This window comes from Crocuta crocuta, unplaced genomic scaffold (assembly GCF_008692635.1).
Source record: "Crocuta crocuta isolate KB4526 unplaced genomic scaffold, BGI_CrCroc_1.0 scaffold140, whole genome shotgun sequence".
Classification (NCBI taxonomy): domain Eukaryota; kingdom Metazoa; phylum Chordata; class Mammalia; order Carnivora; family Hyaenidae; genus Crocuta; species Crocuta crocuta.
In genome coordinates, this window is record NW_027527775.1 from 6,174,245 (window position 1) to 6,186,741 (window position 12,497).

The window sequence follows — 12,497 nt, forward strand, 5'->3', positions numbered from 1 at the left end:
CAGCTTCTGCTAGTAAATGGTTTAATATTCTAATGTGTGTTTTCCAAGGCACAGTCAGTCAGGTTCCTTCCAGGATCCTGACAAGATACAGGGTTAGTGGAACTTGTCAAAACCTCTCCTGGTGTGACACCCATGGGTACTTTGCATCCCTTCTGTAGGTTGGCTCTTTTTCTCTCAAACGCATGCTTGTGAAGTCCCATAAAGAATGTGCTCCGGGGCACGTGGGTGGCCCAGATGGTTGAGTATCTCACTCTTGATTTCAGCTCAGGTCATGATCCCAGAGCCTGGGATTGAGCCCATGCTCAGCATGGAGCCTGATTTGGATTCTGTCTCTCTCTCTCTCTCTCTCTCTCCCTCTCCCTCTCCCTCTTCTTCTTTCTGTGCTCTCTCTCTAAAATAAAATATAAAAAATAACACATAATAATAATAAAAAAAAGAATGTGCTCTGGTCACACAGCATAGGCTGGAGCCCTTGCTACCTCATCATCACTCAGGTGACCTCCTCTGGCAAGCTGTTCCTCCAGAAGCCTCAAGCATCTTGGCATCTGTGAGGGGCTGTTGGGAATGCTGGGGTCCTTTACAGACTGAATTGTGGCTGAACGCTGCCTGGAGTGGGGGTGGGAGGAATAGGAAGTAAGGAGATAAATCAGGTGCTTGTGGCCTAACCATGCGATGGCACTACTTTTCTTGCCCTGAAGACACTGTCTCTTCCTTCCAAGTTCTTTTTCCTCCCGAAGCTTTTTCCAGCTTTCCCTCAACAGTCAAATATGATTTACAGCTATGGGGCTCACCCCGGAGAAAGAAGGTCAAAAGTAATTAGTCTTCCTGTCTGATTCCCTTTCTCTCTTATTTCTTTCTTGGAGAGAGAAGGACAGACTTTCAGTTTCTTCCTGTCTGGCAAGCACATCTCCCGCCAGGTACCATAGCTTCCTCTTTCCCAGGTGGCATTTGGAATGTACCTCTTCCTGGAGCCATTGTGATGTACAGGGTACCAGGAGGGAATCTAGTTTATGAACAAAGGGAAGTTAAGTTGACAGATCTTTCAAAAATATTCTACCCTTTACATAAACTTCACAGCATTCTGCTTGGTTCTGTGGATCAAGCAAAATGAAATATTATTTTTTCTCCTAAGGGTCTAAGATGAATGTGTGAGAAATCTCACTGTAAGGAATGATTTTTGCGGAGTAAAGAACGTTACATCATTCACATTAAAAAAAAAATTATTTCAGGGGCGCCTGGGTGGCTTAGTCAGTTGAGTGTATGCCTTTGGCTCAGGTCATGATCTTACAGTTTGTAGGCTCAAGCCCTGTGCTATCAGCCTGGAGCCTGGAGCCGGCTTCAGATTCTGTGTCTCTCTCTCTCTGCCCCTTCCCTGCTCATGCTTGCTCTCTCTCTCTCTCTCTCTCTCTCAAAAATAAATAAACATTAAAAAAATTAGAAAAAAAATTATTTCAACTTACAGGACAGTGGTTGTTCTTCATGTCTTTAAAATGTTTTTCCTTCTCACAAAAATCTCAAACTTGCCATTCTTTTTTCCTCTGTCTCTTCTATAATTTTGCTGAAATTGATTGCCTTATGCAAAGTTGCCTTTTACTTTAATGCTTACTGTTTTGCAAAGGAAATACATGTTTATTATAGGTACTTTAAAAGATAAATATAAGCCTCCAATGTTGATTTTAAGTAAAAATTACCCAAATTCCAATCTCCCAACAATTATACTATAAACACTTATAAAACGTTTTCTATTTTTCCTTCAATAATTTTTGTTAACAAAATCTAGATTATATTATGTTTTATGAACAATTTTCTTCAGTTAGTAATAATATGACTTTTCCATTCAATTTATAAATTTTTTTCAACACAATTTCAACATATTTGATTTATTTAACTAATTACTATTTAAGCACAAGGTATTACCAGGGTTTTGCTCCAAAAAGTATTGGAATGTTTCTTTAGTTAAATCTTTATACACATCCATAGCTATACATTTATGATAAATTCCAGACATTATAATTGATAGATCAAAATATGTACAATTTCAGGGCTTTTAAGATATGAGTTCCTTCCTTTCAGTTTTTACCCCCTATTGTGTTATAAAAAATCCAAGATAAAATATTATTTTATCCATAATTATTCAGTGTATGTCTCTAGGAAGTAATGCCTGTCTAAAAATGTAACTACATTATCATGATTTTCGCATCTAAAATTAATTCCTTAATAGAATCTAATAATTATTCTGTACTCAGATTCCTCTGTGTCATAAATGCCTTTCTGCAAGCTACCATCCTCGTATTGAGGTCTCCTTACTGCATTTGGCTGATACAGTGTTCAAGTCTCTTTTACTCCAGAATTCTTCCAAAGGGCAAACAATTTAAAAAAGAGAAAAAGAGGGGCACCTGGGTGGCTCAGTCGGTTGAGCATCCGACTTCAGCTCAGGTCATGATCTCATGGTCAGTTGGTTCGAGCTCCGCGTCGGGCTCTGTGCTGACAACTAGCTCAGAGCCTGGAGCCTGTTTCGGATTCTGTGTCTCCCTCTCTCTCTGAACCTCCCCTGATCACACTGTCTCTATCTCTCAGAAATAAAAAAATTAAAAAAAAAAAAAAAGAGAGAGAGAGAGAGAAAGAAAAAAAATAAAAGAACAAACAGAAATTTAGCCTTTTCTCTCTACAATTATGTCCCCCATTGGCAATCCTTAAGATTTTTGATTTACGCTTCCAAGTTTCTTTGAGAAATTATAAATCAATACACATCTGTATACCCTTTCTTACAAAATATATTCAGCCTGCTTTCCACATTGCTTCACACTTTTTTGTTTGTTGTTTCTTATAAACCTATCTGGGATGTATCTTCACTTCATTCTATAGGCACTTTCCTTGTTTCTCTTTATAACGGCATTGTATTCTGTGTGGAATGTACCACAGTAATTGTCACATTTTGTTGAGTATTTTGGTCTTATAAGGAGTCGAATTTTTCTGTGTTTTTATGGAGGTATATTTCCAATAAGATTTCTAGGAGTGAGATGAGCAAATCAAAGGACAAAAGCATCTGTAGGGTTTGGTTTGTTTGTTTTCTGTATTGCCAAATTCCCCTCTGTGGGGGTGTGTGTTTTGCATTCCTGGCAGGACTGTATAAGAATGGTGGTTCCCAAGAGCCTGGCTATCAGGATATGTACTCGGAGTTAGGAATTTTTGTGAATCTAATGGATGAGGAATGGTATCTTGGTGTAATTTTAAATTGGATTCCTCTTATTATAAGTGAGATTGAACCCCATTTTATGCATATAAGGGCCATTTGCTTTTTTGTGTGTGTGTGTACTGTCTATTCATTTATTTTACCCATTTTCCCACAGGATTTTTGATTTCTTCTTCTGAATTTTTAAGAATCCCTTAAAATCATTCTAATATTGGAGGGGCTCCTGGGTGCCTCAGTCCATTAAGCCTTTAGCTCTTGATTTCCGTTTAACTCATGATCTCACGGTTTATGGGTTTGAGCCCCATATCAGGCCCTGTGCTGGCAGCGCAGGTCCTGTTTGGGATTCTCTCCCTCCCTCTCTCTTTGCCCCTCTCTCTCTCAAAATAAATAAATAAACTTAAAAAAATCATTTTAATATTGGAAATTGTAACCATTTGTCTGTGAGATCAGTCCCAAATGATTTTCCCACTTTGTCTTTTTATTTGCATATGCTTTTACCATGCAAAAGTTGAATTTTTTAATTTTGTGTAGCAAATTTGTCAATCTGTTTCCTTAGGTTCTAGAATTCTTAATCATATTTTTAAAAATTTTGTCTAGTCCCATGTTGTAAATAAACCTACCCATGTTTTCTTATAGTATTTGTGATTCTTTTTACTCTCTGTGTTAACACTCTAATTCTTTTATAGTTTCTCCTCTATTATGAGGAATAAATCTAATCTTATGCTTTTCCATATGGCTATCCATTGATCCCAACCATATATACCAAAAGGTTCTTTTTACCCCACTGTCTTTAGATGCTGACTTTATCATAATTCCCGTATGCACTTAGCTTTTGTTTTTTTGTGTGTTGAGTTGTGATTTGTTTGTTTTGCTCATGTTTGTTTTGAATTTCAATTCTAGTACACTGGTTTGTCTTTCTATTTCCAATACCAATACTATACTGTTTTAACAGGCTCTATAATATGTTTTAACATCTCATAGGGCCAGTCCCCTCTCCTTCACTTTCAAAAAGTTCTTCTATGTTCTTATTTCTTTACCTTTCCCAATGAACACTATATCCAACTTGTCTTGCTTCAGGATAAAAGTAAAAAAACATAGTCTTTATTAGAATATACTGCATTTATAAACATTGAGGATTTTTTAAATTGGGTCCTCCTATCCAGAAATATGGCATGTCTTCACAAGTATTCTAGGATACTTTGACATCTTTTAGGTAGTTTCCTCATTTAGATTCTGTCCATTTCTTTTTTAAGTGTATAGATTTCATTTCATTTTATTTTATATACTGTTATGTTAGTGATCATACAGTGATCCACCATATCTTGCAACTAAATATTATTTATGTACTAGAACGCTATAGATCTCTGTATTTTTATTTTATAGCCTGCTAGTTTAGTAAATTTCTATTGTTTCAAGTAGGGGTATTTATGTGTTGGACTTCATATGTGAAATTTCTGATAATTTAGAAATGATTTTGAACCTATTCAAACAAAAGTCAGAATGAGCTATATGACACAGAAATGTCCTATAAAATGCTATTATAGCAAAGCTCTGGTAGATAGATAGATAGATAGATAGATAGATAGATAGATAGATAGATAGATAGATGATAGATAGATAAAATCTTGAGAAGATTCATCAATTGATAGAGAACGAACTCGCAGCTAAAGGTTGTAAGTAAATTTGCCATCTGTGCTTTTTTAATATTACAGGAACATTATTCACACTACCTGGATTTGTGGTTTTAAAACTTAAGTTTAGGAGTAACTGAGCAGCTCAGTTGGTTAAATGTGGATTTTGGTTCAGGTCGTGATCTCAGTTCATGAGTTCGAGCCCCACATTTACTGTAAGCGCAGAAACTGCTTCATATGCTCTCTCTCTGCCCCTCCTCCACGCACATGAGCATTCTATCTCTCTCTCTCAAAAATAAACATTTAAAAAACATAAAAGCATTAAAAAAAGCTTAAGTTTATGTAAGATGAAATCCTGCAAATGCAACAGGATACACATTATTTTTTTTAATTTTTAATTTTATATATTTATTCATTTCTTTTTTGAGAGAGAGAGAGAGAGAGCACACATGCCCAGGAGAGGGGAAGGGAAAGAGAGAGGGAGAGAGAAAGAATCCCAAGCAATCTCCATGCTCAGTGCAGAGACCAGTGCGGGGCTTGATCCCAGGACCCTGGGATCATCACCTGAGCTGAAATCAAGAGTCAGGCATTCAACTGACTGAGCCACCCAGGTACCCCTAACAAGTTTTATTTTTAAATAATTTCTAAATATGTACTATTTTATCTAATTTTTAATAGATAATTATAGACAAATTGATTCATACATAACTGTTATAATAAAAACTAGCAACACAGTTTGAGCCAAGGCATTCCAAGTGTTGCAATTTTAATTTTTTAGAATAAAGAAACATGACCATAATTTCACTTATCTTTTTTTTTAAAGGAAATTGCCAGAGAGGTGGAACATTCTTTTTTATCTGTGTGGTGGGTTACTTTGCTGGGGCTGCTGTAATAAAATACCACAAACTCAGTGGTTTACACAACAGAAAATGTCTCACGGTCTGGAAACTAGTCGTCTGAAATCAAGGCACTGGCAGAGTAGTTTCCTTCTGAGGGCTGTGAGGGAAGGGTCTGCTCCAGGCCTCTCTCCATCACTACTAGATGCTTGTCTTCATGTTCATACAGTATTCTCCCTGTATGTGCATCTGTGTTCCAAATTTCACCTTATCTAAGGACACCAGCCATATTAGCGTCCCCCCCCCGATTGACCCCATTTTTTTTTTAATAGTTTATTGTCAAATTAGTTTCCACATAACACTCAGTGCTCATCCCCACAAGTGTCCTCGATTGACCCCATTTTAAGTTGCTTATCTCCGTAAAGACCTGATCTCTGAAGGGATACACAGTCTGAAGAACTTGGGGTTAGGACTTCAATATAAGAATTTAGTGGGGGTGAAGTTGAACCCACAGCATGTTTTTTTTTTTTTGTTTTTTTTTTAATGAAAAATAGATTAAAGGCCAGTTACATAGTGTGCCTCCAGGATAGACAGACTGTTAGTACAAAACTGCATGTGATTTGGTAAGTCATAAAAATAGGGTAGTTAAATACAGGGACTTAAGGGGCGCCTGGGTGGCTTAGTCGGTTAAGCGTCCGACTTTCGCTTGGGTCATGATCTCGCGGTTCGTGGGTTCGAGCCCCGTGTTGGGCTCTGTGCTGACTGCCAGCTCAGAGCCTGGAGCCTGTTTCAGTCTGTGACTCCCTCTCTCTCTGACCCTCCCCTGCTCACGCTGTCTCTCTCTTTCTCTCCTAGAAATAAATAAAACATTAAAAAAAAAATACAGGGACTTAAGACAAACTGCTTTGTAAGTATATGTAGAGCTACGTTCTAGTGAGTGATTTTGACTTTATTTGTCTGTTAATTAAGACGTATCTTTGTTTCAGGGGCGCCTGGGTGGTTCAGTCGGTTAAGCATTCGACTTTAGCTCAGGTCATGATCTCACGGTTCGTGGGTTCAAGCCCCACATTGGGCTCTGTGCTGACAGCTAGCTCAGAGCCTGGAGCTTGTTTCAAATTCTGTGTGTGTCTCTCTCTCTGACCCTCCCCTGCTCATGCTGTCTCTCCTTCTCTCTCAGAAATAAATAAAACATTAAAAAAAAGAAAAAAGACGTATCTTTGTTTTAGATGAAGGTCCTTGGGGGTTTAGTGAATATAATATATTTTCTCTGACACTATTACAGATGTGACTGGCCAGAAGTGAGAGTGGTTGCTCACATCTAGTCTTTTAAATAAGAAATTATTGTTCTTCCTGGAAAATAACTGAAATTTAAAAATTTTACTTTAAACAGTTATTTTAAAGTATTTTGGCTCGTATATTTCAGAGTTTTTAATGTTTTCAAATAATGATTTTCACTGCTCCATTTGAGTATCTGGTAAAATTCCAAACAAGAAATCACTGTTATTTTTGAAAATATATATCTCCCAATATATTTTTAGGGCAGAGATGGTGCTGTTCTTTACAAGAATAATATTAGGTATGAATTTGAATTGTATGATATCTTTGCTATTTTTGTTTGCAAATTCTATCGTAACAACATAATATATAGATTTTCTAGCCTTATTTATTTTCCCTTCACTGTAGTTCAAATTGAGGACCATTCTCAACATCTTTATGCAATTTTACCAACTTAGAACCCTGGGTCTTTGGGCAATACTATTTAATATTGGTATTGACATCTAGGAAATTATTGTAAATCGTAACCTAATTATAATACATTTATCTTCAAAGCACAGAGGATATATGAAATGATTCCAGAAATGTTGCCATTAATTTGAATTTGAGTTATATAGTTTTGTGTTTTCTTGAGAGACAGTGGTCTGTGACTCTGGATGATGGGGAGAAAAATTGGAATTCACAGTAGTTTTCCTGAAAACTACTACATAGAATGATTTTTCTTCTACTCAGTATCTTTGCAAAGCATTTTTCTGTAATTTTCCTACTTACAAAGTAAGCTTTCACTGTAAAATGAATATTCATATGGTTGCATAGGGTTGAATGACATAGAAACTGCAAATAATTTCATTTGAGACCAATATTTCCGTAGAACTATTTTACTGAAGTGTTCAAAGCAATCATAAAAATATCACTATGCTCGGGAAAGACATCTAATGTAATAAATTGAGCTCACAGACACAACTTATTTTATCTCCTTATTTTAGATAGGCATTTTCCAAAAACAAACTCTATCACTGAAGAATGTAAGACTGTTTCTTTAGAACCTTCCATGCTTAACTTGAAAGCTGTCAACCCAGGAGACTGAAACAGAGCAAGATTATGAAACCTGAGTGAATAGCTCATTCTTTGCGCCCATGCCCTTGCTGCGTGCTGCCCCGTGGTACAAGCCCGAGAGGTATGCACTATGATAGCTAATGAAGCACTTCCTTTATGTCTCGCTGACCAGAACTCTTATTTGAAGCCTGTATATTATGCCACTGAAATCTCACAATATCAGCCTTTGTTCTGGCTAGCAGAGACTGTTTCTTGTCTTTTCTGGGGCTAAATTTCATGCATCAAACTTGTTAGACCCTTTACTAATAAGTGTGGCCATGTGCTACTAAGCTAATTCCTGCTGTTTGCAAAGTTGTACAGTTTGTTTTGTGTTGGTTTTGTGTGCCCCTTTTTATTATCACACCCCCCAAGGGCAAGAATTTAGAATTTTGAAATCATGGGGAGATAAAAACTTGGAGGTGAAAGCCACTGAGCTTTCTGCAGGCCCCCCTCTGGGTTAAATATAGTGATAATAACTAACATTATAAGAACAAGAATAAAATTCATAGAGATTGGAGAGAATGACATCTAATGGATCAAAACTAATTGGACTACCTAATCCTAAATGAGAAGTGTTAAAAGTGGTCCCCTTGTTATATTTTAACATATTATTCTCATACTATGTTATCTCAGTGGGCCTCTTCCTTCCCTCAACTACTGTTATATAGATACTACACAACACAAGCTTTGATTAAGTGATCTACAGCACTACTGAGTGATTACCATAGCTCTCTATAAAATATGGGCTTCCGTTAACTTAAATACAAACAAGAAATGTTAAAAGGTTCCTCAGAGCTTATGTTTTACCAGAAGATAAAATTATGAACCTCCTCCCCAAACCTGAGTTGTATCAGCTCCTTCATTTTTGTTTCCTTTGATATAAGAGGGACAGCAGACCCCATGTTTTGGGTGCTGTAAACTATTAAATAAGGTAACATAGACTAGAGCTTGTTACCAACACATGGTAGTTGTAGTCCGCATCATTGCAATTCCGGAGTAGATTAGTATGGAACCTGAAGACTGAGATCCTCCTAATGGGCTCCTACATTATGAGTAACCTAATTTTTTACAAGCATTCTACTTTTCTGATTCCCCAGTTTTGCATTTGTATTGCACCTAGACAATATGACTTATCCAAAGCACTTGTAAAATTAATAAATACTTTGAACAGCTAATAACTGAAAACATATGTTACTTCCTCAAATGAAAAAATAAATAGAAGTAATTAAAACACAGGACTTCCTTGGGCTCTACCATCACAACATTTCTGTCATCTTCATATTTCTTCTGATTGTCTGATCTCTCAAATTTAATGAGATTATCGAACTCTTCAGGTCAATAGAATATAAATGTCAGAAAAGTAAATCTCACAATGCCAGCCATTGTTCTAGCTAGTAGAAGCTGAATTCTTTCCTTTGCTAAAATGCACGCACCAAATTTGTTAAACTCTTTAAGTGTAAATGTAGGTCCCTACCTAGAATTATCTTGTGTTCCTCGTCTCTTCGTATTTTTATTTTTTGAATTTTTATTCTCTTCATATTTTTATCTTTTTAAAGTTTATTTATTTTGAGAGAGAGAGAGAGCACATAAGTGCAGGGGGGTGAGGCAGAGAGAGAGGGAGAGAAAAATGTTTTCTATCAAATTTTCTAATCTTTGGTAAGGAAAGTGCTGATAGTGAATAAGGCTATCATCTGAGTTAGTTTCAGATTTTGATTTCGTGTTAGGACACGTGTAATAGCATTATAATATATTCGTAAGTTATAATCATAATATTAATAATAGTATGAAAGGCAATTGTGTTAGATCTATAGTTTTCCCAATAATTGCTGAATTGCCTCTCCCCATAACATATTAAAACTGTTGAATTCTAACAAAACATTCTGAAATATAATAACATCCCTTTTGCCCATCCCTCACCTAATATTTGTATTACTTAGAAGTATGCTAAAAATTAAAATCAATTTTGGAGTTGCACTTGCTTGGAGTGAGAGTTGAAAACTACAATCTGGTTACTGCCAACCTTTTAAACATTGTATATAGGTCTTCACTTATAAGCATTTTGCTATCTCATAGGAAAAAATATCTAGGTGTTTATTTAATACTTGACAAATATATCTGAACAAAATGATTAACCAAGGTAAAGACATTGTCATGGTATTTTGTCAATATTTTTGGCAATTTATGTTTGAGTTTTAAATTCTTAGCTTGATTGGATGTTGTTAAAAATTTTTTTAAAGATTTATTCATTTTTCAGGGACAGAGAGAGACAAAGATTGAGTGGGCGAGGGGCAGAAAGAGAGAGAGACATAGAATCTGAATCAGGCTCCAGGTTCTGAGCTGTCAGCACAGAGCCTGACATGGGTCTCGAACGCAAAGACCACAAGATCATGAACTGAGCCAAAGTCGAACACTTAACCACATGAGCCACCCAGGCACTCCTTGATTGGATATTTCTAAAAATAGTTACTGTTTATTTTCCATTTGTTTGGCATGTTCACTCCATCCCCACCTCCCAGCATAAAACTGTATCTCACAGTCAGTTCTCCCATGGCTGAGTGATTCAACAACAGTGTGTTCTAAGACACACGAAAAAAGGGGAAGGCCTAGCAACATACTCCCATGGACATAGTATTCCATTTTCCGTAAAAAAGCAGATCTTTTACAAAATTAAGTAATTTGATTTTCTACACTTTTTCCCACTGTTACAAGTATTTAAAGATACTTTATGCCATCAAAAATCTATAATTACTAGATATTAAAGTAATTAGACAATAATAGAGATTTGGGAAATTGGAGTATGGTCAAGAAATTGTCATTATGAGGTTAGACACTCATGAAACACAGGAAAGAAACCTACAAGTAAGCCAAGGAGTCTGAATCCATGAGGTCATCTTAAGTCCTTCTACTCCCCAACCAGATCCCGCTAGTCAGTCACAAAATCCTGTAACAACACTCCCCCCCCCTCATAGGCTGCTTCTCTTCAGTCAATACCCCGGTATAGGACATCAATGTCCTTCACTGGATCCAGAGCACCTGTCTTCAAGATGGCCTCACAACCTCTAGATTCTTCTCACACCCTTCACTTCCCTTTTTCCTTCATTCCACACCAACTCCTTTTGAAATAATTATCCACATTGCACCTAGAGTAGAGCACAGCTCCCCTGCTTCGTGTTTCTTTTTGCTTCTCATCAGTTTGCCTGGTCTGGAACCACAGTTGACATGGATTGGATCGTTCATATTGAAAACAAAACAGTAAAACGTTTAGGATAATTGTTAGTAAGTCTTTATTTAAGAATACTTGAAGAAGCAGGAGAAAGGAAATTGCTTAAGTCGCTGAAAATTCCCCTGAGAAGTAACCTAACACTCAGTATTCAACAGCAGGTTCCCCCTGCCTTTTTACCTATTCTCCTTACTGGTTACAACTTCACCCTTCAGGTCTCAGTTTATCCATCACTTGGGACAAACCTTTTCCTCAGGCCTCTACCTGCTCATGCCTTCAGGAAACAGAATATGCATACAACAATGACCACATTATAAAGTTTTTTTTTTGTTTTTTTTTTATTTCTAGGAGAGAGAGAGAGAGAGACAGCGTGAGCAGGGGAGGGTCAGAGAGAGAGGGAGTCACAGACCGAAACAGGCTCCAGGCTCTGAGCGGGCAGTCAGCACAGAGCCCGACGCGGGGCTCGAACCCACGAACCGCGAGATCATGACCTAAGCGAAAGTCGGACGCTTAACTGACTAAGCCACCCAGGCGCCCCATCAATGACCACATTATAAATAAGTCTGCAATCATGTCGTAAGTTGTTTATGGTAGGTCATAACCGATAGCTTGTAAGCCCTACCAGGACTACAAAGAGTCTGTCTTCTTCACCATTAAGTTATAAGTCTTGCACATATCAAACCATCATTACATTTTGAAAATAATAAATGAATTAAATGATCAAATAATTAATTTGATGGTCTGCCAACAGAGGGCAGCATCTCTGAGAGCGTCCTCAAAAGTAAACAGTTTTCCCTACTTTTGCATTGCATATAATACTGATTCAGGTACTTGAAGTAATTGGCCAGCCAGGTCTCATTCAGTAAAAAGCACACCGGTTAAATGTACAGTCTATGTCTGCATTTGGGTCCTAACCCTTGTCACGTGGCCTTACCAGAGCAGTAGCATTAGGCAGACCTCTGCCCCAAAACCGCTCAGAAGGAGTCTGAAGCAAACAGGCATCATGAGGGAGTCCTCAGAAGAGGAAGTTTATCAGGAAGTCACCTGGCCTGGAGCCCCTCTAGTGATTCTTAAATTCTGCTGCACTTTAAAATCACCTTTTAAAATATCGGGTAGTTGGGTGCCTGGTTGACTCAGTCAGTTAAGCATCTGACTCTTGATTTTGGCTCAGGTTATGATCTCATGGTCATGAGATTGAGCCCCGTGTCATCAGGTTCTGCACTGAACCTGAAGCCTGCTTGAGATTC